At 36.3% G+C, this 27,773-nt stretch overlaps 1 protein-coding gene across 3 annotated transcripts in view; it reads left to right on the top strand.

Moving 5' to 3' along the window:
- Positions 1–27,258, top strand: part of LOC149770039 (peptidylprolyl isomerase domain and WD repeat-containing protein 1-like) — a 66,867-nt gene extending 39,609 nt beyond the window's left edge. For 2 of the 3 annotated variants that reach the window (XR_016418979.1, XR_016418978.1), the window contains 3 exons: positions 1,449–1,502; positions 3,699–3,850; positions 14,028–20,680. The gene's annotated coding sequence lies outside the window, so the exon portion shown is untranslated. Of the gene's footprint in view, positions 1–1,448; positions 1,503–3,698; positions 3,851–14,027; positions 20,681–26,391 lie in introns of those variants that run through there. The other variant, XR_016418980.1, reaches the window with a different exon arrangement.
- Positions 27,259–27,773: the final 515 nt, after the last annotated feature.

Genomic DNA, 27,773 nt, shown 5'->3' with positions numbered 1-27,773 from the left:
GTATTGATGACCTGAAATCATTTTTCCCCCCATTTCATGACTGTTCTCCCTTCATTGGTGCAAACAAAATTTATGTGACAAGGAGAACTGACTGATAGAAGAATTGATGCCCAAAGTGCATACAAACTGATGGGCATGATCAGTTACAATATATCTGGAAACGTCAGGTGCATACAGACTGATGGGCATGATCAGTCACAATATATCTGGAAAAGTCAGATGTATACAGACTGATGGGCATGATCAGTCACAATATATCTGGAAAAGTCAGATGCATACAGACTGATGGGCATGATCAGTCACAATATATTTGGAAAAGTCAGGATTAAAAAGTCCAGAATGATTTGGAGTCAGATTTTGTACTGTAAAATAATATAAACATGAAACTTTGATCCACTGGAGACAACTAGCAGGTGGGAAACATATACATCTCATGAAAGTCTTGCCTTGATATACTTGATCTTGATGTACTCTAAGATTTCAAAATATCAAATACATCTCATGAAAGTTTTGACTTGATATACTCGATGTACTCTAAGATTTCAAAATATCAGATATGTTTCATGGAAGATCTTGACTTGATATACTCGATATACTCTAAGATTTCCAATATCAGATTTGTCTCATAAAGATCTTGACTTCATACACTCATTGTAGTATAAGATCTCAAAATAGCAGATCAATCTCATGAAGATCTTGTTTTGATAATCTCATTGTACACTAAGATCTCAAAATATCAGATGTCTCATGAAGATCTCAACTTGATACACTCGATGTAGCATAAGGTCTCAAAATATCAGATATTTCCCATGAAGATATTGACTTGATGCACTTGATGTAGTATAAAATCTCAAAATATCAGATATGTCTCATGAAGATCTTATGAGATCAAAGTTATCTCTGCACGCCTTGCATTCATATGCAGTAATTTGATCCAAGACATAATGGAAACCATTGGTAGGCACATGCATTCAACCTTCTCAAGTTTTAATCTGCATGATCAAGCTTTGCAGAGACAAGAATTTACTCTGGTAGGTCCACTGTCTGCTGTCTGTCTAGATGGCCACCAAACTAGTCTGACTAGCAGAACCTCTTTATGAGTGAGCTAGGTGCTGTAGTTGGATTCATCCAGATTTTTCCACTCAGTAAGGAAATGTCTCTATTTTCTTTAAGCGGATACTATCATCACATGTTACATGAGCATTGACTTTTTTTCTCTTCATCTGTATTTTTATACAAATTGCTGGATTCTTTAGCTAATGAAATTAATTTTCTCAGACTAATATGATTGGGTATATATTCATGGGGAAACATAATTTATTTGCATCAGGTTGATATTAGTATACATCTTGATCTCCATTTGTGAGTAATAGTTGCATTAGTTTTTACTTTTACTTTGCAATTCTTTTGAATACCAATCTCAATCTTAAATATATTTTGCTTTTCAGTTTTTGATGAAACTGGGTATTTTATCTTGTACTCAATCATGCTTGGAATTAAAGGTAAATAGTTTAATCAGTTGAGATTTATGTCTCTATAGTGATCTAATGAGGTTATTTTTCATTTTCCTCTTTTTTAAAAAATTCCAGCATATAAAAGTGTTTTTTTTTCTTCAAAGAAATCGCTAGCCTTTATTACCTTCAATTCATTAGAAATAATTTTTGTTGTGCCTTAAATTTATTACCTTCTTTGTGGAATTGTTTTGAATGTTGTTGAATCCCTGACAAAATAAATATCAAGTTGAATTGAGTGCATGAAATGGGATAGGTTCATTACTGGTCTTTAACAGGACAGGTATGCCATTATTTGCCTGCTTAAGATGGATCACTATACCAGCAACATAAATTGCATGCACAGGTATCTTATTAATTACTAACAAGTAATAAAGTTTGTTATGTTCTTGGATAAAATGATTTCTCTGTTATAATATTTGAATTTAGTTCACCTGGCCAGTTCTTTATTATTACATATTCCAAAGGCTTTGTTATAACATTCCTTTGTTGTAATGTTTAATTGATTATTTCATTTGATTTTTGTGAAGGTTAATGCTTTTGTCACCTTTGCAGAAGTTAAGTAAATAATGATGGTCATTGAAAGAACTAAGAAGTGTAATTATTAACCTTATTCATAATTGGCAGAATAGAATCACAAATTTCTGGTTCAGTGCAATTAATGCAAGGAAAGAAATATTTTTGTCTTATACTCTTTGACCAGATAAATTTGAAATGTATTTTAGCTATCATTCTGTACCTATATGTTGAAGATATGAGTGAAGCTCTGAATTACTCACCTGATAAGGTTTATGAACTTCTGTATGTTATTGAAAAACATAACAACCAAAAATTTCAGATTAATAAAAAACTGATGACTGTTCACAATTTCTTTCCATCCAAAGAAATAAAGAAGTAATTTTCTAGTCCTTAAGTTTTTGAAAAGAAATGTTTTCATATTAAAATGATTTTTATGATTCACCAACTGGTACATTTAAATACATATTGACCCTATCAGTGCATGGTAAAGCTGCTGGTTATCCTTTTTTTCCTGAGAATATACTTTTATAACAAATGTATGTTGTTTGAAAATTGAATCACCATTACAAACAATCTGTATTCATGTTATAAGTCGGTTTCTGACTTGTCAGGGCATGGTAAAATCAATATTCAGATTAACTGGGTTTTAGGATATCAAGACCTGGTTCAAGTCTGTGATCGTCTTGTAATCTTTGATGCATATAGAGTAAGTTTCGAATCTGTGATATAGGGTAAACTTCCCAAGAGATAAAATGGTACATTAGATTCTCCGAAAAGAACCATTATTTTAGGAAATAATCAAAGTGAGCTTGATATAGGTCCATAAACTTAAAACAATTTGATAAACAACTTTAGGTTGTTCAAAATCTTAATGTTCAAGGAATGTACATATGGTTTTGGATAAACCAGTATTCAGTTAAATGTGGTCTGGATCAAAAAATTTTGATTATTTTTCGGTTAGGTTTTGTTGGGGATGCTGGTAGACATCTGTAAAATAACAGAGAAAGGCTAATGCCAAAGTGAGAAAGACGTGAACATGCTGTTCTGCTGCTAATTATAGCTACTGGTCATAGACCAGAAGAGATTTTGGGATGGCCTGATCTCTGTCATCTTTTGTCTGTGTGTCCATTGACTCAAGCTTCATGGTATTCCTTCTAAACTACATTGATGATTTTTGAATGACTGCCTTGAAACTTTACACAAACATTCATCCATGGTCAAGTTGGTCCTTAATGAAAACGTTGATTCTTAGCCATCCAAGATGGTTGTCACAGGTGCCATCTTGAAACTCTTGTCACTGATCATCCTGAATGGATGCTCATATCAACATGCTTATGTTCTTGAAACCTCTGTTTACTAGTTGCCAAGAAGGAACAAATTTGGGTTTTTAAGGAATATGGCTGTGTGAGGTATAATGTAAAGGTATAATATACCATATGTACTCACTTAAATGCACGGCCCAACTGCAAACTATTAAAGACCCTGATCTACCATTGAATAATGTGCAAGCATATCAGGGTCAGGTACCATTGAAATTTGTCATTTGTTTTGTATTATTGAATTATGTTTTTCTTTTATTCTTTGGCTAGAGTTGTATTTTGAGAGTAACATTCAGCAAAAGAAATAGTGGACAGTGATTATGTTTTCTCTTGTTTTACATTTTGCCAGGTAATGGTACTGGAGGAGCGTCAATCTGGCCTGGGGAATCTGAGGACGAATTTCATCCCAGTCTGAAACATGACAGACCATATACCCTCAGTATGGCCAATGCTGGCTCAAACACCAATGGTTCACAGTTCTTCATCACAGTTGTACCCACTGTAAGCCTGCTTTCCATTAGAGAAAGTTTCTTCGTCTTGTTTGTTCACATTTGTATTATTTTAAAATACCATTAGATATGAATGCCATCACTGTTTTTCATCACTCGAAGCAAAATCTTTGACATATTTCGTCTTTAAAACTGTTAGGCTAAGAGCTTACTGACATCAGGGATTAAAGGCAGCATAAGAAAACCGTGCCAATCTGCCATTAAATGTGACCATAAGAACTTTCTGACAACAGGGATTAAGGGCATCATAAGAAAACCATGCCAATCCGCCATTAAATGTGACTATAAGAGTTACTGACATGAGGAATTAAACGCATCATAAGAAAACCGTGCCAATCTGCTATTAAATGTGACCTTAAGATCTTACTGACATCAGGAATTAGGGGCATTATAAGAAAACCATGCCAATCTGCTATTAAACGTGGTCATAAGAGTTTACTGACTTCAGGGATAAAGGGCATCAAAAGAAAACCGTGCCAATCTGCCACCAAATGTGACCATAAGAGCTTACTGACATCAGAGATTAAGGGCATCGTAAGAACACCATGCCAATCTGCCATTTAATGTGACCATAAGAGCTTACTGACATCAGGGATTAAAGGCAGCAAAAGAAAACCGCGCCAATCTGCCATCAAATGTGACCATAATTGCTTACTGACATCAGAGATTAAGGGCATCATAAGAAAACCATGCCAATCTGCCATTAAATGTGACCATAGCAGCTTACTGACATCAAGGATTAAGGGCATCCTAAAAAAACCATGCCAATCTGCCATTAAATGTGACCATAAGAGCTTACTGACATCAGGGATTAAAGGCATTATAAGAAAACCGTGCCAATCTGCCATTAAGTGTGACCATAAGAGCTTACTGACACCAGGGATTAAGGGCATCATAAGAAAACCATGCCAATTTGCCATTAAATGTGACCATAAGAGCTTACTGACATCAGGGATTAAGGGCATCATAAGAAAACCGTGCCAATCCGCCACTAAATGTGACCATAAGAGTTACTGACATCAGGGATTAAAGGCAGCATAAGCAAACCGTGCCAATCTGCCATCAAATGTGACCAAAAGGGCTTACTGACATCAGGGATTAAGGGCATTATAAGAAAACCATGCCAGTCTGCCATTAAATGTGACCATAAGAGCTCACTGACATCAGGGATTAAGGGAATCCTAAGAAAACAATGCCAATCTGCTACTAAATGTGACCATAAGAGCTTACTGACATCAGGAATTTAAAGCATCATAAGAAAATCGTGCCAATCTGCCATTAAATGTGACCATAAGAGCTTACTGACATCAGAGATTAAGGGCATCATAAGAACACCATGCTACTCTGCAATTAAATGTAACCATAAGAGCTTACTGACATCAGAGATTTAAGGCATCATAAGAAAACCTTGCCAATCTGCCATTAAATGTGACCATAAGAGCTTATTCACATCAGGCTTTCAATTCATCATAAGAAAAGCAAGTCAATCCACCATTAAATGTGACCATAAGAGTTACTGACATCAGGGATTAAGGGCATCATAAGAAAACCGTGCCAATCTGCAATTCAATGTGACCATAAGACCTTACTGACATGAGGGATTAAGGACATCATAAGGAAACCGTGCCAATCTGCTATTAAATGTGGCCATAAGAGCTTACTGTCTTCTGGGATTAAGGGCATCATAAGAAAACCGTGCCAATCTGCCATTAAATGTGACCATAAGAGCTTACTGATATCAGGGATTAAGGGCATCATAAGGAAACCGTGCCAATCCGCCATTAAAAGTGACCATAAGAGTTACTGACACCAGGGATTAAGGGCATCATAAGAAAACCGTGCCAATCTGCTATTAAATGTGACCACAAGAGCACACTCACACCAGGCATTTAATTCATCATAAGAAAAGCATGCGAATCCGCCATTAAATGTGACCATAAGAGTTACTGACATCAGGGATTAAGGGCATCATAAGGAAACCGTGCCAAACTGCCATTAAATGTGACCATAAGAGCTTACTGACATCAGGGATTAAGGGCATCATAAGGAAACCGTGCCAATCTCCCATTAAATGTGACCATAAGAGCTTAATCACATCAGGGATTAAGGGCATGATAAGAAACCCATGCCAATCTGCCATCAAATGTGACCATAGAAGCTTCCTGACATCAGGGATTCAAAGTTTCATAAGGAAACCGTGCCAATCTGCCATTAAATGTGACTATAAGAGCTTACTGACATCAGGGATTTAAAGCATCATAAGAAAACCGTGCCAATCTGCCGTACAATGTGACCATAAGATCTTACTGGCATCACGGATTAAGGGCATTATAAGAAAACCGCGCCAATCTGCTATTAAATATGGCCATAAGAGATTACTGACTTCAGGGATAAAGGGCATCATAAGAAAACCATGCCAATCTGCCATTAAATGTGACCATAAGATCTCACTGACATCAGGGATTAAGGGCATCATAAGAAAACCGTGCTAATCTGCCATTAAATGAATGTGACCATAATTGCTTACTGACATCAGGGATTTAAAGCATCATCAGAAAACCATGCCAATCTGCCATTAAATGTGACCATAAGAGTTTACTGACATCAAGGATTAAGGGCATGATAAGAAAACTGTGCCAATCCGCCATTAAATGTAACCATAAGAGTTACTGACATCGGGGATTAAAGGCAGTATAAGAAAACCGTGCCAAGCTGCCATCAAATGTGACCATAAGAGCTTACTGACATCATGGATTAAGGGCATTATAAGAAAACCGTGCCAATCTGCCATTAAATGTGACCATAAGAGCTAACTGACATGAGGGATTAAGGGCATCATAAGAAAACCGTGCCAATCCGCCATTAAATGTGACCATAAGAGTTTCTGACATCAGGGATTACAGGCAGCATAAGAAAACCGTGCCAATCTGCCATTAAATGTGACCATAAGAGCTTACTGATATCAGGGATTAAGGGCATTATAAGAAAACCATGCCAATCTGCCATTAAATGTGACCATAAGAGCTTACTGACTTCAGGGATTAAGGGCATCATAAAACAGCCATGCCAATCTGCTATTAAATGTGACCATAAGAGTTTACTGACATAAGGGATTAAGGGCAACATAAGAAAACCGTGCCAATCCGCCATTAAATGTGACCATAAGAGTTACTGACATCAGGGATTAAAGGCAGCATAAGCAAACCGTGCCAATCTGCCATCAAATGTGACCATAAGGGCTTACTGACATCAGGGATTAAGGGCATTATAAGAAAATCGTGCCAGTCTGCCATTAAATGTGACCATAAGAGGTTGCTGACATCAGTGATTAAGGGAATCCTAAGAAAACCGTGCTAATCTGCCATTAAATGTGACCATAAGAGCTTACTGACATCAGGGATTTAAAGCATCATAAAGAAACCGTGCCAATCTGCCATTAAATGTGACCATAAGAGCTTACTGACATCAGAGATTAAGGGCATCATAAGAACACCGTGCTAATCTGTAATAAAATGTAACCATAAGAGGTTACTGACATCATGGATTTAAGGCATCATAAGAAAACCATGCCAATCTGCCATTAAATGTGACCAAAAGAGCTTACTCACATCAGGCTTTTAATTCATTACAAGAAAAGCATGCCAATCCGCCATTAAATGTGACCATAAGAGTTACTGACATCAGGGATTAAGGGCATCATGAGAAAACCATGCCAATCTGCAATTAAATGTGACTATAAGAGCTTACGGACATAAGGGATTAAAGGCATCATAATGAAACCGTGCCAATCTGCTATTAAATGTGGCCATAAGAGCTTACTGTCTACAGGGAATAAGGGAATCATAAGAAAACCGTGCCAATCTGCCAATAAATGAGACCATAAGAGCTTTCTGACATCAGGGATAGGGCATCATAAGAAAACCATGCGAATTCGCAATTAAAAGTGACCATAAGAGTTACTGACATGAGGGATTAAGGGCATCATAAGAAAACCGAGCCAATCTGCCATTAAATGTGACCATAAGAGCTTATTCACATCAGGCTTTCAATTCATCATAAGAAAAGCAAGTCAATCCACCATTAAATGTGACCATAAGAGTTACTGACATCAGGGATTAAGGGCATCATAAGAAAACCGTGCCAATCTGCAATTCAATGTGACCATAAGACCTTACTGACATGAGGGATTAAGGACATCATAAGGAAACCGTGCCAATCTACTATTAAATGTGGCCATAAGAGCTTACTGTCTTCTGGGATTAAGGGCATCATAAGAAAACCGTGCCAATCTGCCATTAAATGTGACCATAAGAGCTTACTGATATCAGGGATTAAGGGCATCATAAGGAAACCGTGCCAATCCGCCATTAAAAGTGACCATAAGAGTTACTGACACCAGGGATTAAGGGCATCATAAGAAAACCGTGCCAATCTGCTATTAAATGTGACCACAAGAGCACACTCACACCAGGCATTTAATTCATCATAAGAAAAGCATGCGAATCCGCCATTAAATGTGACCATAAGAGTTACTGACATCAGGGATTAAGGGCATCATAAGGAAACCGTGCCAAACTGCCATTAAATGTGACCATAAGAGCTTACTGACATCAGGGATTAAGGGCATCATAAGGAAACCGTGCCAATCTCCCATTAAATGTGACCATAAGAGCTTAATCACATCAGGGATTAAGGGCATGATAAGAAACCCATGCCAATCTGCCATCAAATGTGACCATAGAAGCTTCCTGACATCAGGGATTCAAAGTTTCATAAGGAAACCGTGCCAATCTGCCATTAAATGTGACTATAAGAGCTTACTGACATCAGGGATTTAAAGCATCATAAGAAAACCGTGCCAATCTGCCGTACAATGTGACCATAAGATCTTACTGGCATCACGGATTAAGGGCATTATAAGAAAACCGCGCCAATCTGCTATTAAATATGGCCATAAGAGATTACTGACTTCAGGGATAAAGGGCATCATAAGAAAACCATGCCAATCTGCCATTAAATGTGACCATAAGATCTCACTGACATCAGGGATTAAGGGCATCATAAGAAAACCGTGCTAATCTGCCATTAAATGAATGTGACCATAATTGCTTACTGACATCAGGGATTTAAAGCATCATCAGAAAACCATGCCAATCTGCCATTAAATGTGACCATAAGAGTTTACTGACATCAAGGATTAAGGGCATGATAAGAAAACTGTGCCAATCCGCCATTAAATGTAACCATAAGAGTTACTGACATCGGGGATTAAAGGCAGTATAAGAAAACCGTGCCAAGCTGACATCAAATGTGACCATAAGAGCTTACTGACATCATGGATTAAGGGCACTATAAGAAAACCGTGCCAATCTGCCATTAAATGTGACCATAAGAGCTAACTGACATGAGGGATTAAGGGCATCATAAGAAAACCGTGCCAATCCGCCATTAAATGTGACCATAAGAGTTTCTGACATCAGGGATTACAGGCAGCATAAGAAAACCGTGCCAATCTGCCATTAAATGTGACCATAAGAGCTTACTGATATCAGGGATTAAGGGCATTATAAGAAAACCATGCCAATCTGCCATTAAATGTGACCATAAGAGCTTACTGACTTCAGGGATTAAGGGCATCATAAAACAGCCATGCCAATCTGCTATTAAATGTGACCATAAGAGTTTACTGACATAAGGGATTAAGGGCAACATAAGAAAACCGTGCCAATCCGCCATTAAATGTGACCATAAGAGTTACTGACATCAGGGATTAAAGGCAGCATAAGCAAACCGTGCCAATCTGCCATCAAATGTGACCATAAGGGCTTACTGACATCAGGGATTAAGGGCATTATAAGAAAATCGTGCCAGTCTGCCATTAAATGTGACCATAAGAGGTTGCTGACATCAGTGATTAAGGGAATCCTAAGAAAACCGTGCTAATCTGCCATTAAATGTGACCATAAGAGCTTACTGACATCAGGGATTTAAAGCATCATAAAGAAACCGTGCCAATCTGCCATTAAATGTGACCATAAGAGCTTACTGACATCAGAGATTAAGGGCATCATAAGAACACCGTGCTAATCTGTAATAAAATGTAACCATAAGAGGTTACTGACATCATGGATTTAAGGCATCATAAGAAAACCATGCCAATCTGCCATTAAATGTGACCATAAGAGCTTACTCACATCAGGCTTTTAATTCATTACAAGAAAAGCATGCCAATCCGCCATTAAATGTGACCATAAGAGTTACTGACATCAGGGATTAAGGGCATCATGAGAAAACCATGCCAATCTGCAATTAAATGTGACTATAAGAGCTTACGGACATAAGGGATTAAAGGCATCATAATGAAACCGTGCCAATCTGCTATTAAATGTGGCCATAAGAGCTTACTGTCTACAGGGAATAAGGGAATCATAAGAAAACCGTGCCAATCTGCCAATAAATGAGACCATAAGAGCTTTCTGACATCAGGGATAGGGCATCATAAGAAAACCATGCGAATTCGCAATTAAAAGTGACCATAAGAGTTACTGACATGAGGGATTAAGGGCATCATAAGAAAACCGAGCCAATCTGCCATTAAATGTGACCATAACAGCTTACTCACATGGGGCATTTAATTCATCATAAGAAAAGCATGCCAATCCGCCATTAAATGTGACCATAAGAGTTACTGACATCAGGGATTAAGGGCTTCATAAGAAAACCATGCCAATCTGCCATTAAATGTGACCATAAGAGCTTACTGACATCAGCGATTAAGGGCATCATAAGAAAACCATACCAATCTACCATTAAATGTGACCATAACTGCTTACTGACATGAGAAATTAAGGGCATGAAAAGAAAACCGTGCCAATCTGCCATTGAATGTGACCATATGTGTTATTGACATCAGGGATTAAATGCAGCATAAGAAAACCGTGCCAATCTGTCATCAAATGTGACCATAAGAGCTTACTGACATCAGGGATTAAGGGCATTACAAGAAAACCGTGCCAATCTGCAAATAAATGCGAGCATAAGAGCTTACTGACATCAGGGATTAAGGGCATCATAAGAAAACCATGCCAATCTGCCATTCAATGTGACCATAAGAGTTTAGTGACATGAGGGATTAAGGGTATCATAAGAAAACCATGCCAATCCGCCATTAAAAGTGACCATAAGAGTTTCTGACATCAGGGATTAAAGGCATCATAAGAAAACCGTGCCAATCTGCCATCAAATGTGACCATAAGAGCTTACTGCCATCAGGGATTAAGGGATTATAAGAAAACCGTACCAGTCTGCAATTAAATGTGACCATAAGAGCTTACTGTCATCAGGGATTAAGGGCATCCTAAGAAAACCATGCCAATCTGCCTTTAAATGTGACCATAGGAGCTTACTGACATCAGGAATTTAAAACATTAGGAAACCGTGCCAATCTGCCATTAAATCTGACCATAAGATCTTACTGACATCAGAGATTAAGGGCATCATAAGAAAACCGTGCTAATCTGCCATTAAATGTGACCATAAGAGCTTACTGACATCATGGATTAAGGGCATTATAAGGAAACCGTGCCAATCTGCTATTAAATGTGGCCATAAGAGCTTACTGACATCAGGGATTAAGGGCATCATAAGAAAATCATGCCAATCCGAAATTAAAAGTGACCATAAAAGTTACTGACATGAGGGATTAAGGGCATCATAAGAAGACTGTGCCAATCTGCCATTACATGTGACCATAAGAGCTTACTGACATGAGGGATTAAGGGCATTATAAGAAAACCGTGCCAATCTGCTATTAAATGTGGCCATAAGAGCTTACTGACATCAGGGATTAAGGGCATCATAAGAAAACCATGCCAATCTGCCATTAAATGTGACCACAAGAGCTTACTGACATCAGGGATTAAAGGCCGAATAAGAAAACCATGCCAATCTGCCATCAAATGTGACCATAAGAGCTTACTGACATCAGGGATTAAGGGCATTATAAGAGAACCGTACCAGTCTGCCATTAAATGTGACCATAAGAGCTTACTGACATCAGGGATTAAGGGCATCCTAAGAAAACCATGCCACTCTTCCATTAAATATGACCATAAGAGCTTACTGACATCAGGAATTTAAAGTATCATAAGGAAACCGTGCCAATCTGTCATTAAATGTGACCATAAGAGCTTACTGACATCAGGGATTTAAAGCATCATATGGGAACCGTGCCAATCTGCCATTAAATGTGACCATAAGATCTTACTGACTTCAGGGATAAAGGGCATCATAAGAAAACCATGCAAATCTGCCATTAAATGTGACCACAAGAGCTTACTAACATCAGGGATTAAGGGCATCATAAGAAAACCGTGCCAATCCGCCATTAAATGTGACCATAAGAGTTACTGACATCAGGGATTAAAGACAGCATAAGAAAACCGTGCCAGTTTGCCATCAAATGTGACAATAAGAGCTTACTGACATCAGGGATTAAGGGCATCATAAGAAAACCATGCCAATCTGCCATTTAATTGTGACCATAAGAGCTTACTGACATCAGGGATTATGGGCACCATAAGAAAACCATGCCAATCTGCCATTAAATGTGACCATAAGTGTTTACTGACATAATGATTAAGGGCATCATAAGAAAACCATGCCAATCTGCCATTAAATGTGACCACAAGAGCTTACTGACATCAGGGATTAAGGGCATCATAAGAAAACCGTGCCAATCCGCCATTAAATGTGACCATAAGAGTTACTGACATCAGGGATTAAAGGCAGCATAAGAAAACCATGCCAGTTTGCCATCAAATGTGACAATAAGAGCTTACTGACATCAGGGATTAAGGGCATTATAAGAAAACCGTGCCAGTCTGCCATTAAATGTGACCATAAGAGCTTACTGACATCAGGGATTAAGGGCATCATAAGAAAACCATGCCAATCTGCCATTTAATTGTGACCATAAGAGCTTACTGACATCAGGGATTATGGGCGCCATAAGAAAACCATGCCAATCTGCCATTAAATGTGACCATAAGTGCTTACTGACATCAATGATTAAGGGCATCATAAGAAAACCGTGCTAATCTTCCATTAAATGTAACCATAAGAGCTTACTGACATCAGGGATTATGGGCAGCATAAGAAAACCATGCCAATCTGCCATTAAATGTGACCATAAGTGCTTACTGACATCAATGATTAAGGGCATCATAAGAAAACCATGCCAATCTGCCATTAAATGTGACCACAAGAGCTTACTGACATCAGGGATTAAGGGCATCATAAGAAAACCGTGCCAATCCGCCATTAAATGTGACCATAAGAGTTACTGACATCAGGGATTAAAGGCAGCATAAGAAAACCATGCCAGTTTGCCATCAAATGTGACAATAAGAGCTTACTGACATCAGGGATTAAGGGCATTATAAGAAAACCGTGCCAGTCTGCCATTAAATGTGACCATAAGAGCTTACTGACATCAGGGATTAAGGGCATCATAAGAGAACCATGCCAATCTGCCATTTAATTGTGACCATAAGAGCTTACTGACATCAGGGATTATGGGCACCATAAGAAAACCATGCCAATCTGCCATTAAATGTGACCATAAGTGCTTACTGACATCAATGATTAAGGGCATCATAAGAAAACCGTGCTAATCTTCCATTAAATGTAACCATAAGAGCTTACTGACATCAGGGATTTAAAGCATCATAAGAAAATCATGCCAATCTGCCATTAAATGTGACCATAGCACATTTGTAAAAGAAGTAAATCCTTGAAACATTTCTTTCCAAAAACAGCATTTTCCTTTCATTTTTATGGATTTATCTTCCCGAAGATGTTAGAAATTGATCCCTTTATATTTTTGGAACTAAACTTTTAATAAGCACTGTATAGCGTGTAGCCAGGATAGTGCTGACATGCTGTTCAATTCTATAAATATATACAGGGGAATCCCTCTGTAACATGTTTTTTGTAAAAGGAAGTTGGATATAACAGGTTGCATCATAGCTTCTGAGTTTTTCAGACACTGCTCTATACATCAGTCATGCTGACTGACATAAAATTAATTCATTTAGATTTGTTTATGGAAATTTTTAAGGCAATTTCTTTCGTCTTAGGTATTATATATTTTTATGTTCTCCTTGCAGCCCTGGTTAGGTAATAAGCACAGTGTTTGGGAGTGTGACCAAAGGAATGGAGGTGGTGCAAAATATAAGTGTGGTTAAGACCAATCCTAAAACAGACAAGCTACATGATGATATTAGAATCATCAACATTACATTGAAGTGATCATCTGAAAACAGTTAACCGAATAGCTCTGTTGCATTGAGATGAAAGGGTCATCAGTCTGGCTGATCATGTGTGATATGTTATAGAACTTTTTTAGTACTGACAAATAATACTGAGCCTTAGGTTAATAAAACTTAAACTCAGTAATAGAGTCTATTGACTTATTCAACAAATTGTAAAAAAGAAATATAAAACAGTATATTGCCATAAAAATACTTGACAGAGTTATTGAAGGTCAAACTTTTGATTCAGAGTACAATCTCCTACTCAAATTTTCTGTTTACCAGGATTGATCCCTGAAGTCTTGAAATAGTTTTATAGATATGGCCTTTGATTATTCTGTCATGTTCATATAATTTTGAAGAGTTCGATTGAAATTAGTTGTTTTAAAAATTATATTTTGTATCTTTTTCAAATACGTTAGCCAGTCATAATGTCTTAGGAGTTTGACCACTACCTTGCAGATCAAGCCCTTGGATAAAGTGCTAGATTCTAGCCATGCCTCATTTACTACCTCCACTTGTGTTACGTTTTTGGAGACCTCACAAAGCTGCTTTCTTTTAGTGAGTTTTTCATGCTTAAAGAGGTTTTGAAGAGTTTTCTGACACAGGAAAGTATACTTCATCATTATTTCTTTTTATTTCTCTAGTTATTCTATCTGTGATAAAGTTACAAACCTGCCAGCTGTCTCAATTTATCTGATAATATCCCAGATTCACATGGCAGGAATGAAAGTTAAATTTTTCCAAAAAACATTTTTGCACATTCTTTGTTTGATGAGTAATTTTTGATCACTTTCGGACAAATTATGGGGTTTGTTTTGTCAAAACCAGCATCAACAAATACCATTATAAAGTTGATTTGAAACATGTATTGGTTTGCTCTGTCTTTAGTTCATTACAATGAATACATTTTTTTATATAAAAAAAACATAATCTGGAAAATGAACAATCACTTAATATCCACTACAGAAAGAAATACATTGAGGAATTTCCATTCATTTAGTCCATTTCAAAGGATGATATTTTACTGTGTCATTCTCCATCTCAAGACTGACCCGTAAAACCCAGTCCTGGATTCAGTTTTGTTTTAGTTGGCAGGTCTATGTTTTCACTTGAAGGTCATTTTGCAACATACTTGTTGATGCCATTTTGGTTACCTGCCAAATGGTTAGTAGTACATTCATTCACATATCTTGTACTCGACCCAGTATATGCATTATGTTACTTAATTGTCTGGTATTATATATGAATGCTTGTGCAAGCAATTATTGTAGACATTTGTGCTGCTTATTATTGTCCTCTTCACAGTAAGGTAACATGATGCGTAATATGATGTTTTACCGATTTCACCTGTATTTCTCATTGTGCTCTGTGTACAGTGGTCCACTCGTATAAATCTTCCCCTTCTACAGCAGGAAAGTGGCCTTAGTAGAGGGTTGGCCTATTTAGATGTGGAAAACACATTTGTGAGTAATAATTACATATAAAATTATTGAACTTAACAAAAATAGGAATATAACTGATTGAACCAGCGATGAACACTGTAATGGCTACCACGCCACTGCATTAATGACCGTCACGCAACACACCACAAGCGTGCCATCTAGCAGTACCTGTCCTAATTAAGCGGCATGTCATTCCAAACTAGCAAAGCAAATTCTTCTTATTCTTTCAATCTGTTTTTATTCTTTAAGATTTGTCCCAAATAAGCGGATATCCCAATTAACCAGTGGCCTAATTAACCAGATTTGACTGAACACAACCAATATCAGTAAAGCAAGCTTGGAGCTTTTGTCCTCACTCTAAAGACTTCATCAGCAGACTGACGTAATCTCTAGTGATTGTTAACATCACTCAATGTCAGTAAAGATTAAATATGTCTGCTGATAAAGTCCTTAGCATGAGAACGAAAGCTTAGCTTTCTAGACATTGTTTGTGTCATTGATAGAAAAGTTAAAAATCATTGTTAGATATGAATAATAACAAAACACAGTTATTCTTTCAGCAAAGTATTTATGAATAATCAATAATATTGGAGCAAACCCAAATTGTCAGTAAAATGAGTCTGTTAGTGTCTATCCATTCTACGTCAGCACTGATGTCAGAAGGTGTAATTGATGATGTTTATTTGAATCATGCAGACATCAAACTTCTCAGCAGTGATCAAGGGTCTCCCTCTCTTTTTGTTTGGTCAAATTGCTTTTCACTTTCGCTTCAATATTGAGAACATCTGATGACATTTTGCACTTTTTGGAGCAACCCATTCCTTTGTTGGTGATTTGTAGCTATTACACAAAATGCTCAGTGTTCTCAAATAAAGTGAGCTTGTCACATGGTTGACAGATTTTAGTCAGGTACCCTTTCAAATCAATTTTTTAATGTTAGAGAGTTGTTGGTTGTTGTTGTTGTTATAGGGTTTAATGTCATTTTTCAGCACACAATAGGCTATACATGACAGCCAGTATAAATGGTGGAGGAAGAACCTGGGAAAATCCCGGAAAGAACCACCGACCCACAAGAAGCTACTGGCAAGCTTTCTCACATATCCACATTGACCGAACCTGCGACTTGAATCGACGCAGACAGAGGTGCAATGGCAATGATTCGTAATGGTGAGCTCTTTAGACCACTGGGCCTCTAGAGAGAGAGTAGCCATAATGGCTAACAACAGTTTTTACTGGTGGCCAGATGTCACATTGATCTGAAATGAACAAAATTTCAGCACCCTTGAGTATATTTTTAGAGAAAGCAGTCTTTCCTGTGGCCCTAGTTTTTCCTACTTTTTTTATTGAATATTTTTCCATCTTTTTTTCCAAAATGACCCAACAATCCCAACATTTTTTGCTTTCAATATAATGTTGAAAAGTGACTACACACTGCATGAACAGCAGACCTTTCTCTTCACAGCAGTGACTCCTATCCAGTTAGGGCTTACTTTAAGACATATATGCCATTTGTTTATATTTAGGTTTCGGCCATCAACAGAGATCTGGCAGGACAGAGAATTTGAAGGCCCTTATTTATAAGTATTGATGGATCAGGACCCCATCATTTATACGCAGTAGGTGGTCTGAAACATTGCAATAGATTCAATGTTCGATATGGTTATATTCCAACAAGCTGAACAACAGCCTCCCCTCATGTTCTGATACTTCGGACCTGACAGCCTTTGTGATTTTAATGTAAATCTTACTGAAATTACCTTTGAATTATGGACTTATAGAATAGTAGCAAAAATTATGTAAATATGACCGCTGTAGTCAAATCCAGATACTGACTTTTGTCCATGCTTGAGCCAGATGCAGGTTTCATACGAAATTCAGGAGTTGGTCAGGGAACCAGACTGACTTAAATGGAGTACCTGAGACACTTTAAACTGCCCATATTTTTCATGCAAATTCATTGCATAATAAAGTTCTTGCTGATAGTATTTTCTAAAAACGGTGTCAAGTAAATGAAACCAAGTTGAAGGCAAAAGTGACAGTAATCTTCTTAAAATGTTTCAACAATTAGCACAGTATTTTAAAACAGAATATTCAGATTATGGTGGGGGATAAAATGGAATGGCAACAGTTACTATTATTGGACAGCATGTGTTGATTTGAATATGTCTCATGATGTGAGAGATGACTGCCATCACCACAAGAAAATGAAAAGAAACCACAAAGATAATGTCAGATTGAGTGATACAGCAAGAAGCCATTGAGCTTCATGGGGTTTGGATCTGCATTTTCTGAAACTCTACTGGAGGTAATAAAAGTCTAAGTGTAAATTACAAACATTTTACTTGAACATAATGTTTGCAGTCTCAGATAAAACTTCTGAACTGTAAATGCATGTTTCCCAAGTTGACAATAGCTGTACCTTGATTTTGTCACACGTTACTGAAAATTTGTCTGAAAATATCAACAGCCATTCTGAAATCTTGTTTGGTTTGGCAGGTCTGATTTTCCTGATGGTGATATTAGGAGTCAGTTTCATGAATGGTGGGTGTCCTGAACAGAGCAGTACATCAGTAGTATAACTACAGTGTCAGGTAACCTATAGCTCAGCGAAAAGGATTTCTCAGTAGTGATGCTGAGGAAGTCCACAAGCAGGCTGCCAATCTCACACAGGTCATTGTCTTAAACCTCAGCCAATCTCACATAGGTCTCTGTCTTAAAACTCAGTCTTCATTTCAAAACAGTGACAAGAGAAACAGGAAGGACCTCTACAGCCAATAGTGAAACTGTCATCAAGGCCCTGTGACAGGTCAAAACCACAGTTTCCGGTGATGACGAGATGTTTGACAATGGGAATTAATTTTGCCCAAATTATTTTCCACACCAGACACAGTAGTTAGAGCGTCCACCTCAGATACGTGAGGTCGTGGGTTCGATCCCAGGCCAAGTCACACCAAAGACATAAAAATTGTGCTAGCAGCTGCCTTGCCTGGCTATCAGCAATTAGGGAATTAGTGTCAGGACTGGTCATCCTGATGTCGGAATAATGTGAATGGAAGGGACATGATGCTACATGTCTGTGGCATGATGTCTTAGTGCTAGACATCATCATAAAACTGTCACACCGCAGACATCATAGTGATATGACTGAAAAATTGTTAAAGCTACATTAAAAGTCCAAATCACAAACATTCTCCAAACCAGCCTCCTTTCCATAAGGAATGATGCTATGCTCACACTGCCCTTTTCACATCTCCCAGTGGGGCAAGACTCTGGCACTTTGCCACAGCATGGGAAATACTTTGCCTCATTGAGTCATGAATCCAGCAAGTTGTCACAGAATTTCTCCAGACCACATTCAGCATCCTTCCCCCTCCACTGCATTGAATTGACTATTGAGTCACAATGGCATTAAGGGTAACGAAAGGGCAGATAAAGCAGTGTAACCCTCCCAGTATTCACCTATTTCTGAATGGAAAATGTAGTATTTTGAACTCATTTTACAAATCAGTATGTTCTGTATACTTGGCAATGTGTAATGTAAATTCTGAAAACAAGCTCCTCATACTAAGCAACCCACCTAAGTGAGGTGGTACTGTACATTCACATATCAAACATACACACCTGACTCATGCCTACTTTCTGAAGGGTGTATGCCATCAAGAGTGCATAACCTGCTAGTGTCCACTATCAGTGGAACACATTCTTGCCAAGTGTCAGTTTCCACAGTGTCTTGTCAAGTGTCAGTTTTGAGTTCCACATTCTTGTCAAGTGTCAGTTTCCACCACCTGCGACAGAAATATTTTCAAGTGAAATTGATGAAGGTGTATGATGATGTACCATCTGAGGAAATGTGGTTTATATAAAATAATTTGAACATATGTTTTAAGGATTTGACACGTTACCTTTATTTTTATTATTAATACTATTATGACTCTATGTTCACAAACTAAATAACAGAAAGAAGCAAATCCCAATTTTTTTAAAAACAACTTATCAGGTTAGTTATCAATGTTATAAACGAAAATGTGAGAGGAACTTTATTGATCTGAATCTAAAATAATCCTGAAAAAGTTCTCTTAAAGTCCAAAAGAATGAAATGTTCTGTATAAATTTCAGAACCAGAAATGTACTGGTCCACAATCTCTCAAAATATGGGATTCACTGGATATTTCGATATATACATGTTTAGCAATTTTAGATACGAATAATTCTTTGTATTAGCTGTTTGGATCGTGTCTTGTGGTGCATGGTGTTATGGATATAATTTGCATCGGTTGTAATAATTTTTAATTTTGTTTCATTATAAACTGTGGGTTATGTAGAATTGTATTTTTGTAGCTGACATTGTCCAGAATCAGTGACAGTTTTGTAAGCAACATTGTGTTTACATTTTTCTGAATAAGGGGCAAATATTAAGATCATCATAGTCTGAGTCAAGAACATCGTATTTACCATGTTCTTTGTTATAATTTTAGTAACAGGCCTTATATTTATAACTAAGAGGTTATCTTGTAAGATTTGGAACCTTCCAGAATGAAATGTTCTATTGCGTAAATGTTATTTTTAGACATTGCTAACTGTGATATAAGTCAGGTAGAGCAGTATAAAATCTTGTTTAATGGAAAATTATTTATCCATAAGCAAACATCTGATTCAGAAATTAGTCTTGTTGTTATGTCCAGTGTTTCATTTGGGCTGGGATTTCTATATTTAAATTATCTATTCACTAGAAATGTAAAGTGCCCATCTAAAATAATATTTTTAGAATTAGAGACTGGGATTTATAGTGAAATTCAAATAATGATATCTCAATGGATATTATTATTGCGATTAAACAAATGACTGTTTGCACATCGTTTCCATTTAGGGCATCACATGAGCATCAAAACTTTCAGGGTTGGATTTATTTTGGAATACCACTAAAGTTTATTCAGAATTTTATTCTTTAGGACTGTGTTAGCAATTCTAGGATTTATTTGGGATTAATTCGCAATACCGTTAAGTTAATTTTTACATTTTCACTTTGCATTTTAGAGAAATAAAGTGTTTGCTAATTTTACAAAACTTGTTGGTTTTCACACTTTTCTGTTACATTGTTTAAGACGATAGAGTCCTAACAGTGGAAACACCTACCAAGGAATCAAACAAATAAGAAACTGAAAAAAACAAAGTGCAAGTGTGAATTTAGAGTTTCGTGATGTGCGGCCATTAGGTGATTATAACAAACAATAATGTAGTATTTGAACCCTTTAATTGACAACGATTGTCTATTGAGGTCCTTGATTCCAAGATGCAGAAATTCCGCTTTCTCCATAATCAAGCAAAATATTATACAAACATGGTTGTATTTTTCATCGAAAAAGTTGCTCACTGAACAGAGGGTCTGAACCAGTTACTTCCTCGTGATTATGTGTAGTATATTTTCGCAAGAGGATCTAAACATTTAATATGCAAGGTACAATGGTTGTCTGCAAATAGGACTGACTACACATACAATTTAGAACAATTAAGATTGCTGGAACTGGTTACGTCTGGCAAATGGTACAGACCTTCACCTGGAGGCTCTGCATGATCATACCTTTGAATTGCTGAAATGATCTTGGTCTACGTCGTTCGGTACAGACTTTGCAAATTATCATGGCGGATGCAGTGACGTCAGCTGAAGTAAATATGTTTAAAAAGGGGCCAGAACTGTGTTATGCCTGAGTAGGTTGTTAGTCAAATTTTCAGCATCTGTGAATATGTGTGTAGGTCATTGAATGCATACCTTTGGTGATGTAAATTAGCTTGCTTCAGTGATTTAGGACTGAAATGCAATCTTTCTGAGGAGGAAAATAGATATGATCTCTAATAATTGTTATGCAGGTAAAGAAACAAAAGAAAATGTATTCATCTGGACAACGTTTACTTTGGGCATTCGAGAAGAGGAATCTATGATCTTCATTCATTCCATACTTGACGCATTTTGCTAATATCTAGCTGCAATTTTATCGTCCCTTAGTGACAGGATACTGTTCCCATACTTTTCTTCGTAAAACCGTTACTTGTGGATATATATGCAGGTACAAATATAGCGCAAGGAATTGCAAACCAACCTATAAAGTGTTTTGTGATTTAGATTGGTAGAACTATTTTTATGTAAGTTTTTCAGTGGTTACATACGTTTGGATTGGTTGAATCATTTGGTATGTACACTCTTCACTTGCTACAAGGTTTGATTGTTTTGGATCATTTGGTATGAGCACTTTTCACTAGCTACATATATTTGATTGGTTGAATCATTTGGTCTATACAACTGTCACTTTTTTCATAACTTAATTACTCCAACACTTCACCAGCGATCGAAGTTTTATCTATCCTTGTGTCTCTATTTTAAATCAAGGATACATTTGATTTCTTGAAAATGTGCATATAGATGTTTTAGAATAAATTAGATATGAATTATATCCTATTTGTCACCATCATTATATTCTTCCGACACACCAAAAGTGTACGTGTCAGAGTATATCTTCACAATAGTCCCTATTGTTTCCACTGAACTTTTGTAATTTGCCAAAAATTACTTGTGTATTGAATGGCACAAATAGAAAACAAGAGCTTTAAAAGTGAAGAAAATGATTTGCTACTTATTAGGTGTACTTTATTCTTGCTAATTACTAGATGTACATATCCTTGCTAATTACTAGATGTACTTATCATTGATAATTACTAGGTGTACTTATCCTTGCTAATTACTTCATGTATTTATTATTACTAATTACTAAATGAACTTATTCTTGCTAATTACTAGGTGTACTTATCCTTGCTAATTACTAGGTGTACTTATCCTTGCTAATTACTAGGTGTACTTATCCTTGCTAATTACTAGGTGTTATTAGCCTTGCTGCGATAATTCTCCATCTATGCAATGCACACCCAGGCTTGAAGCTGGTGTGCATCAAAAGTTTTGTGGATAACGTATGTCAGCGTGTTTAAAAGCTATTCTTGTTATGCAACAAATATTCTTACAAGCTATTCTCTTAAAAACACCAAAAAGTGTACATTTTGTGGACAGAACAAAGCTATATTACTTTCGGTATTAATGCTTACTATGGCGTACAAGATTTCATCTCACTGGACGACTTTATCAATCCCATCCTTTGAATTTCACTGAAAGCTGTGCATCACACGCAATTCAATTTTTGGTCCGTCTCGGGGAAAAAACTGTTTGGATCTGGCACACGGAAAACATGATACCTGACGGCCTCATCTTATTCATATCAAATGTCAAACTCATTATTTCCTCCGCTTCACAAATAAACAATAAAACCAAAAGAAAAGAAATGCTTCTGTAATATTTCAAATAACGCACCAGGACATTACAAAGTTATTGCACACATGTTTTGGTTTTCTGGCTAATATTGTGGAAACTTATAATTTACATCATATATGGAATTTGTCGTATAAAAAGAGGAAATTTGAATCTAAAATCTAAATTTCTTTTGCAGTTGTCTCATCTGTTAAACAAGCTTATTGCATGATGATAATATTAACAGCTGAATAAAAAGAAACATAGATTATGTGTATACGGTAATTACCTTCATAAGGACCTGGAGAAGGCAAATTCATATTTCTTATTTTCTTTTATCCAGGTTTTATGTAGATATTGAGAAGTTTTTGCCGAGTAGGGAAGTTTCGCCACAAGAGATTGTAGAGCAGAGAAGAGATGAAACAGTTTCTTTTCATTATTTTGTTCTGTTACTGAAGAAAATCGTTAATATTTGCTCTCAGAGACTTCTTGGAGCTTTAAGAACCAGTAAAAAATTTCTCCTTACATTCAACAGAAAAACCCTCATCAAAGCCCACATTTGAACATGATATGTTTATTGAGTTGGATTTGGCTTCTGCTGAATAAAAACAGAAACAGGACTGGTTTCGCCAGCTCCAGTAAGGTCACATTCAGTGCAGTGCAAATACTTCCAGACAGTGCAACATAACTTATGTTAATGTTTTGAGATGTTATGTTCAAAATAGTGCCTAATATAACTAACATGTTGAACTTATAACTAACGCACTGGATTTGATTTGTAAAATATTTTAGATTTTTAAACTTTTTGCCATTTATCTTGTACCTGGTAAGACTATATTTTACGTTCATCTGGAAGTCTTTACCTTGCTAAGGTTTTTCTTTTTTAAAATTGTATACACCCACCATAAAGTGGATTATATTATGTTACGATGTTTGTCCGTCCCTCTCTTTCCGTTACCAATTTGGTTTTGCACAATAACTTTTGTTCCCCACGATATACAGTTCATAAAATTTGTGGATGGCTTACACTTGGGGTAAAGTATAAGGCCTAATTTTGGCGTCAAAAGGATAAAGGCCGCACGTATAACAATTGTTCTTTAACACAAACCTGGGCACATTAACCAAACATTTGGTTGATGTTAATTAGGATCAGAAAGAAGCCTATTGAGTTTGGGGTAAAAGGTCAAGGTCACTCTGGTTGAAGAAATAAAATTGCTTGATGTGTAAAATTTCAGTCACCCACAACGAGAAGTATTCAACAAGGGGGCGTGTACATCGTGTGCTGTTAACGATTGTCCTCTTGACTTCATAATTTTGGAACTGTGATTGTAATCCGTTCTTTATAGCCATGATTGTGAACATTTGTTATTAAACTTCGTCCTACCTACCTGCCTAAATGTTGGAAAATATCGGAAATATATAAAGAATCTAAACAACTTAGTGATATCAAAAGAGAAGCCGTTTGCAATCATTCCACTGGTCTTGGTGATATTTCAAAAAAGTATTCAAAATCTTGATCTAGCTCTACTAGCCCCAACCATCACATCCCACAGGCAATTGTCATTCAACATAGAACTGCTTTTACTCAATGCTGAACTCGTCTAAAATCATTACAATGTCGACAACCACACGTTTCATTGCAATCTGTTTAGGAATATTATTGTCATAAACCTAGGGTATATGCTACTTGAATATATGTCTCTCCGTTTATTGCTTTGTTGGATTTTAGTAAGTTTTTGTTGATTGGTGAGTGAGTTTTAGGAAAATATTTCTTAATCCGAGTAATTAGCTAATTCTTGGAGCAGACATCTTAGTGTACAGTATTTGCGATACTACGAAACATGGATAAACTTCGTTAAATGGACCTTCCATTAGTTCTTAACATACAGAATTATCTGCATATATATATCTCTAGCGATTTGAGAGGGGAATAATTCTTAATTAGGAGTTTGGGTCGTGTTTTGTTTTGCATGACGTGAGGAGCAATTACTGGGATCGGCACGGCTTACTGTGGTATCATACAAATATAAAAACTTAAAAACCATGGAAATATGATATTATTAGAGTTTCGTGACATGTAATCAATATGTGATTAGAGAGAAAAGATATGTAATGTTTGCGCTTTCAGAACATTTTAGTTGACAACGACTATTGCCTTGAGGTCCTTGGAAATAGGGACAAAATGAACTGTCAAATCCATTCGCACTCAGAAGTTGCTTGTTAGTGAGACCACTTGCATGAAACAGAATAAATATTAAAAGGTGTGCGTTGCTGTTTCATATTTTCTTATATGTAAGGCAAAGAAGTTATTATTTCAGAAAAATGACAAGAAGTGTAAACAACATAGATTAGTTTTAAACAGAGTTGCAATATTTTTGTTCTTATTTGCTACATGAGTTTACTACTACTACTACTACTACTACTACCTGATATATGTATAACATCCTAAAGTCATGTAATTGATGCATATATGCCAGCTGCACTTCAAAGCTTAATATTTATGTTTACTATGTATACTATTCAACAAATGAACACGTTTGTGGTCAAACTGTTACGTCTGTATGGCCACAAACAAAGTAATAGAAAAAACGAAAACCAACCATTTTTTAAAACAAATAATTCAATTATCAAAGTTATAAATTAAGATGTGAGAGGAACTTACAAGATTGTGATGTGAATCCAAAACATTTCTGATAAAGTTCTATGACAGTCAAAATGAATGAAAAGTTAAGAATAAATTTCAAAACCGTGACTTTGTCAAACTTTCGTTGTTCAGATGTACTTTAAATAGTTCACAACAGTTCCAAAACATTATTATTATCTCAAAAAAGTATAACGTTCTATTGCCACTGAACAGTCCAAATAAATGTTCAATATAAAAAGAGTCTACAGAGATTCAAAATGAAAATGACTCCAAAACAGGAATTAACCTGAATGCTCAGTTCTCTCCGCATATACGCCTTCTATCACGACTAGATTCACAACATATCCCACGTGACGGATTGTACTACTCAATTTATTTCGAAATTGCATCTTCATATGACCTAGCCCAACCAATTGGAAATTACATAATTCTTCTAGAACAATCAGTTTTCCCTACCTTACGGGAAAGCGAAATCTCTCTTGTGTCAAATTTTAATTCACTTTCTGGATGAGTACTTTTAAAATGTGCAATTATCAATGATTGACTATATAGCTGTAGTGTTATTAATGCAAAAAAGTAACAGAGTTCTTTATTCATCTTCGTGCTTTCATTACTGTACGTAATGATATGGATCTTCTTCTATGTCAGAAGAAGCAGTGACGCCATTTTCGGAATGTGATATGATGTAATTACAGATTTTTAATATTATTTAAAAAAATTTAACATGAGAAAAATACAAAGAAAGATGTCTGTGTGGTTTAATATAATAATCTGTAACACACCAACTCTTGTCTTTCTCTTACTCCAGTATTGTGACCGAGCACTTGTATTTCTGTATTTCAGATTTATGAAGAAAATGTTAAGTTGATGACAGAAGATTAACTTAAATCACTTATCCCAAAGTACTGGGACTAAGTGACACATCGTTCCCAGCGAGCAAAATGAAGCGAAAGGGACGTGAAAAATATAGCCTTCTGGAAACGCTAAGACACAAACTGCAAGGAAACTCCCGAGGAGCCTGAGTCAAGTACTTTGTACTAAAACCGTTATTCATCTTGCTCAGAAACAACTGTGAAGAACGCTATGAAAAATGATCCATCAACTGAAATTGGATTAATGGTGTATGACACACAAAAGCATGTGTATGCATATGCAAAAGGCGGAACAAAGTTAAAGTTACCAAAGAAAGTAAGAAAATAAGCATGCTCGAGAAGATAAAGAATATATTCTTGCGAGAAGTACATCCAACCATGTCATTGGCAAACATATTACTGTAAAACAAAATAAAAGTTGTATGCATACATGGGAGTGTCGTCGCATATATTATAAATTGTATATGGAAGACCTGCCGAGCCAACGAGTCTACCAATTAATCAAAGAAATGCAGATTTTGTAATCTTATAGAAGATGATTATGATTTTGTTTGAGAGTGTAATTTACATTCTGTGAAGGAAAGGTGTACATTGAAAATCATTACAGGAAGAGACCATATATGTTTAAGTTTTTAAATTTGTTTAATTCTGCAAATATTACCACCGTTAAGAACCTGCCATACTACTTATCATCAAAGACATTTACAACTTGAACTCACAACATGCTTGGAGTAATAGCATTGTTCATTATACACTGGAAAATTATAATTTATCTTTAACGGTATCATTGGTATACAGTTCATAATTAAGGTATTTTTCATATATATTTATAATTATTTAGAAAGTTTAATACACTTTTAAATACAAATCTGTTGGCATTAAGGCTGCAACGTTTACCAAATCTTCTAAACATTTACATGGCATGCAATAACCAAGATGATGCCATTTAATGAAACGGATATTAAACTCAAACCCTCCTGGACAAGCCCCCCACCAAATGTAATGACACAAACTATTAAAACAAATGCAAAGTTACTAAGACATCTCATTTTATGTAACGGTATGAATCAAAAAAGAAAAACAAGCAAAAATTCAAGAGATAGAAAATATAAGGGTAGGATAATTTAGCCGGGACGTCTTCACACAGGACCAAGGGGGATTCACCTCTCAACATTTTATGGCCTACATCCGTAAAACTTAATAGCTGACCACTACATGTTTGCTTCCCACCAGAAAACAATTCTGCTATCGCCCCTTAACATACATGAACACTTTCACAAATTCTAAATAACTGTTTAATATGTTCATTAAATGTCTGCATTTAATATTCAACTGGAATAATTAGGAAAAGTG

Source organism: Sinohyriopsis cumingii, unplaced genomic scaffold (genome assembly GCF_028554795.1).
Source record: "Sinohyriopsis cumingii isolate HCF-2022 unplaced genomic scaffold, ASM2855479v2 utg002817l, whole genome shotgun sequence".
Classification (NCBI taxonomy): Eukaryota; Metazoa; Mollusca; class Bivalvia; order Unionida; family Unionidae; genus Sinohyriopsis; species Sinohyriopsis cumingii.
The sequence above is the reverse complement of the archived record's forward strand: the minus strand, read 5'-3'. Positions and strand labels throughout refer to the sequence as shown.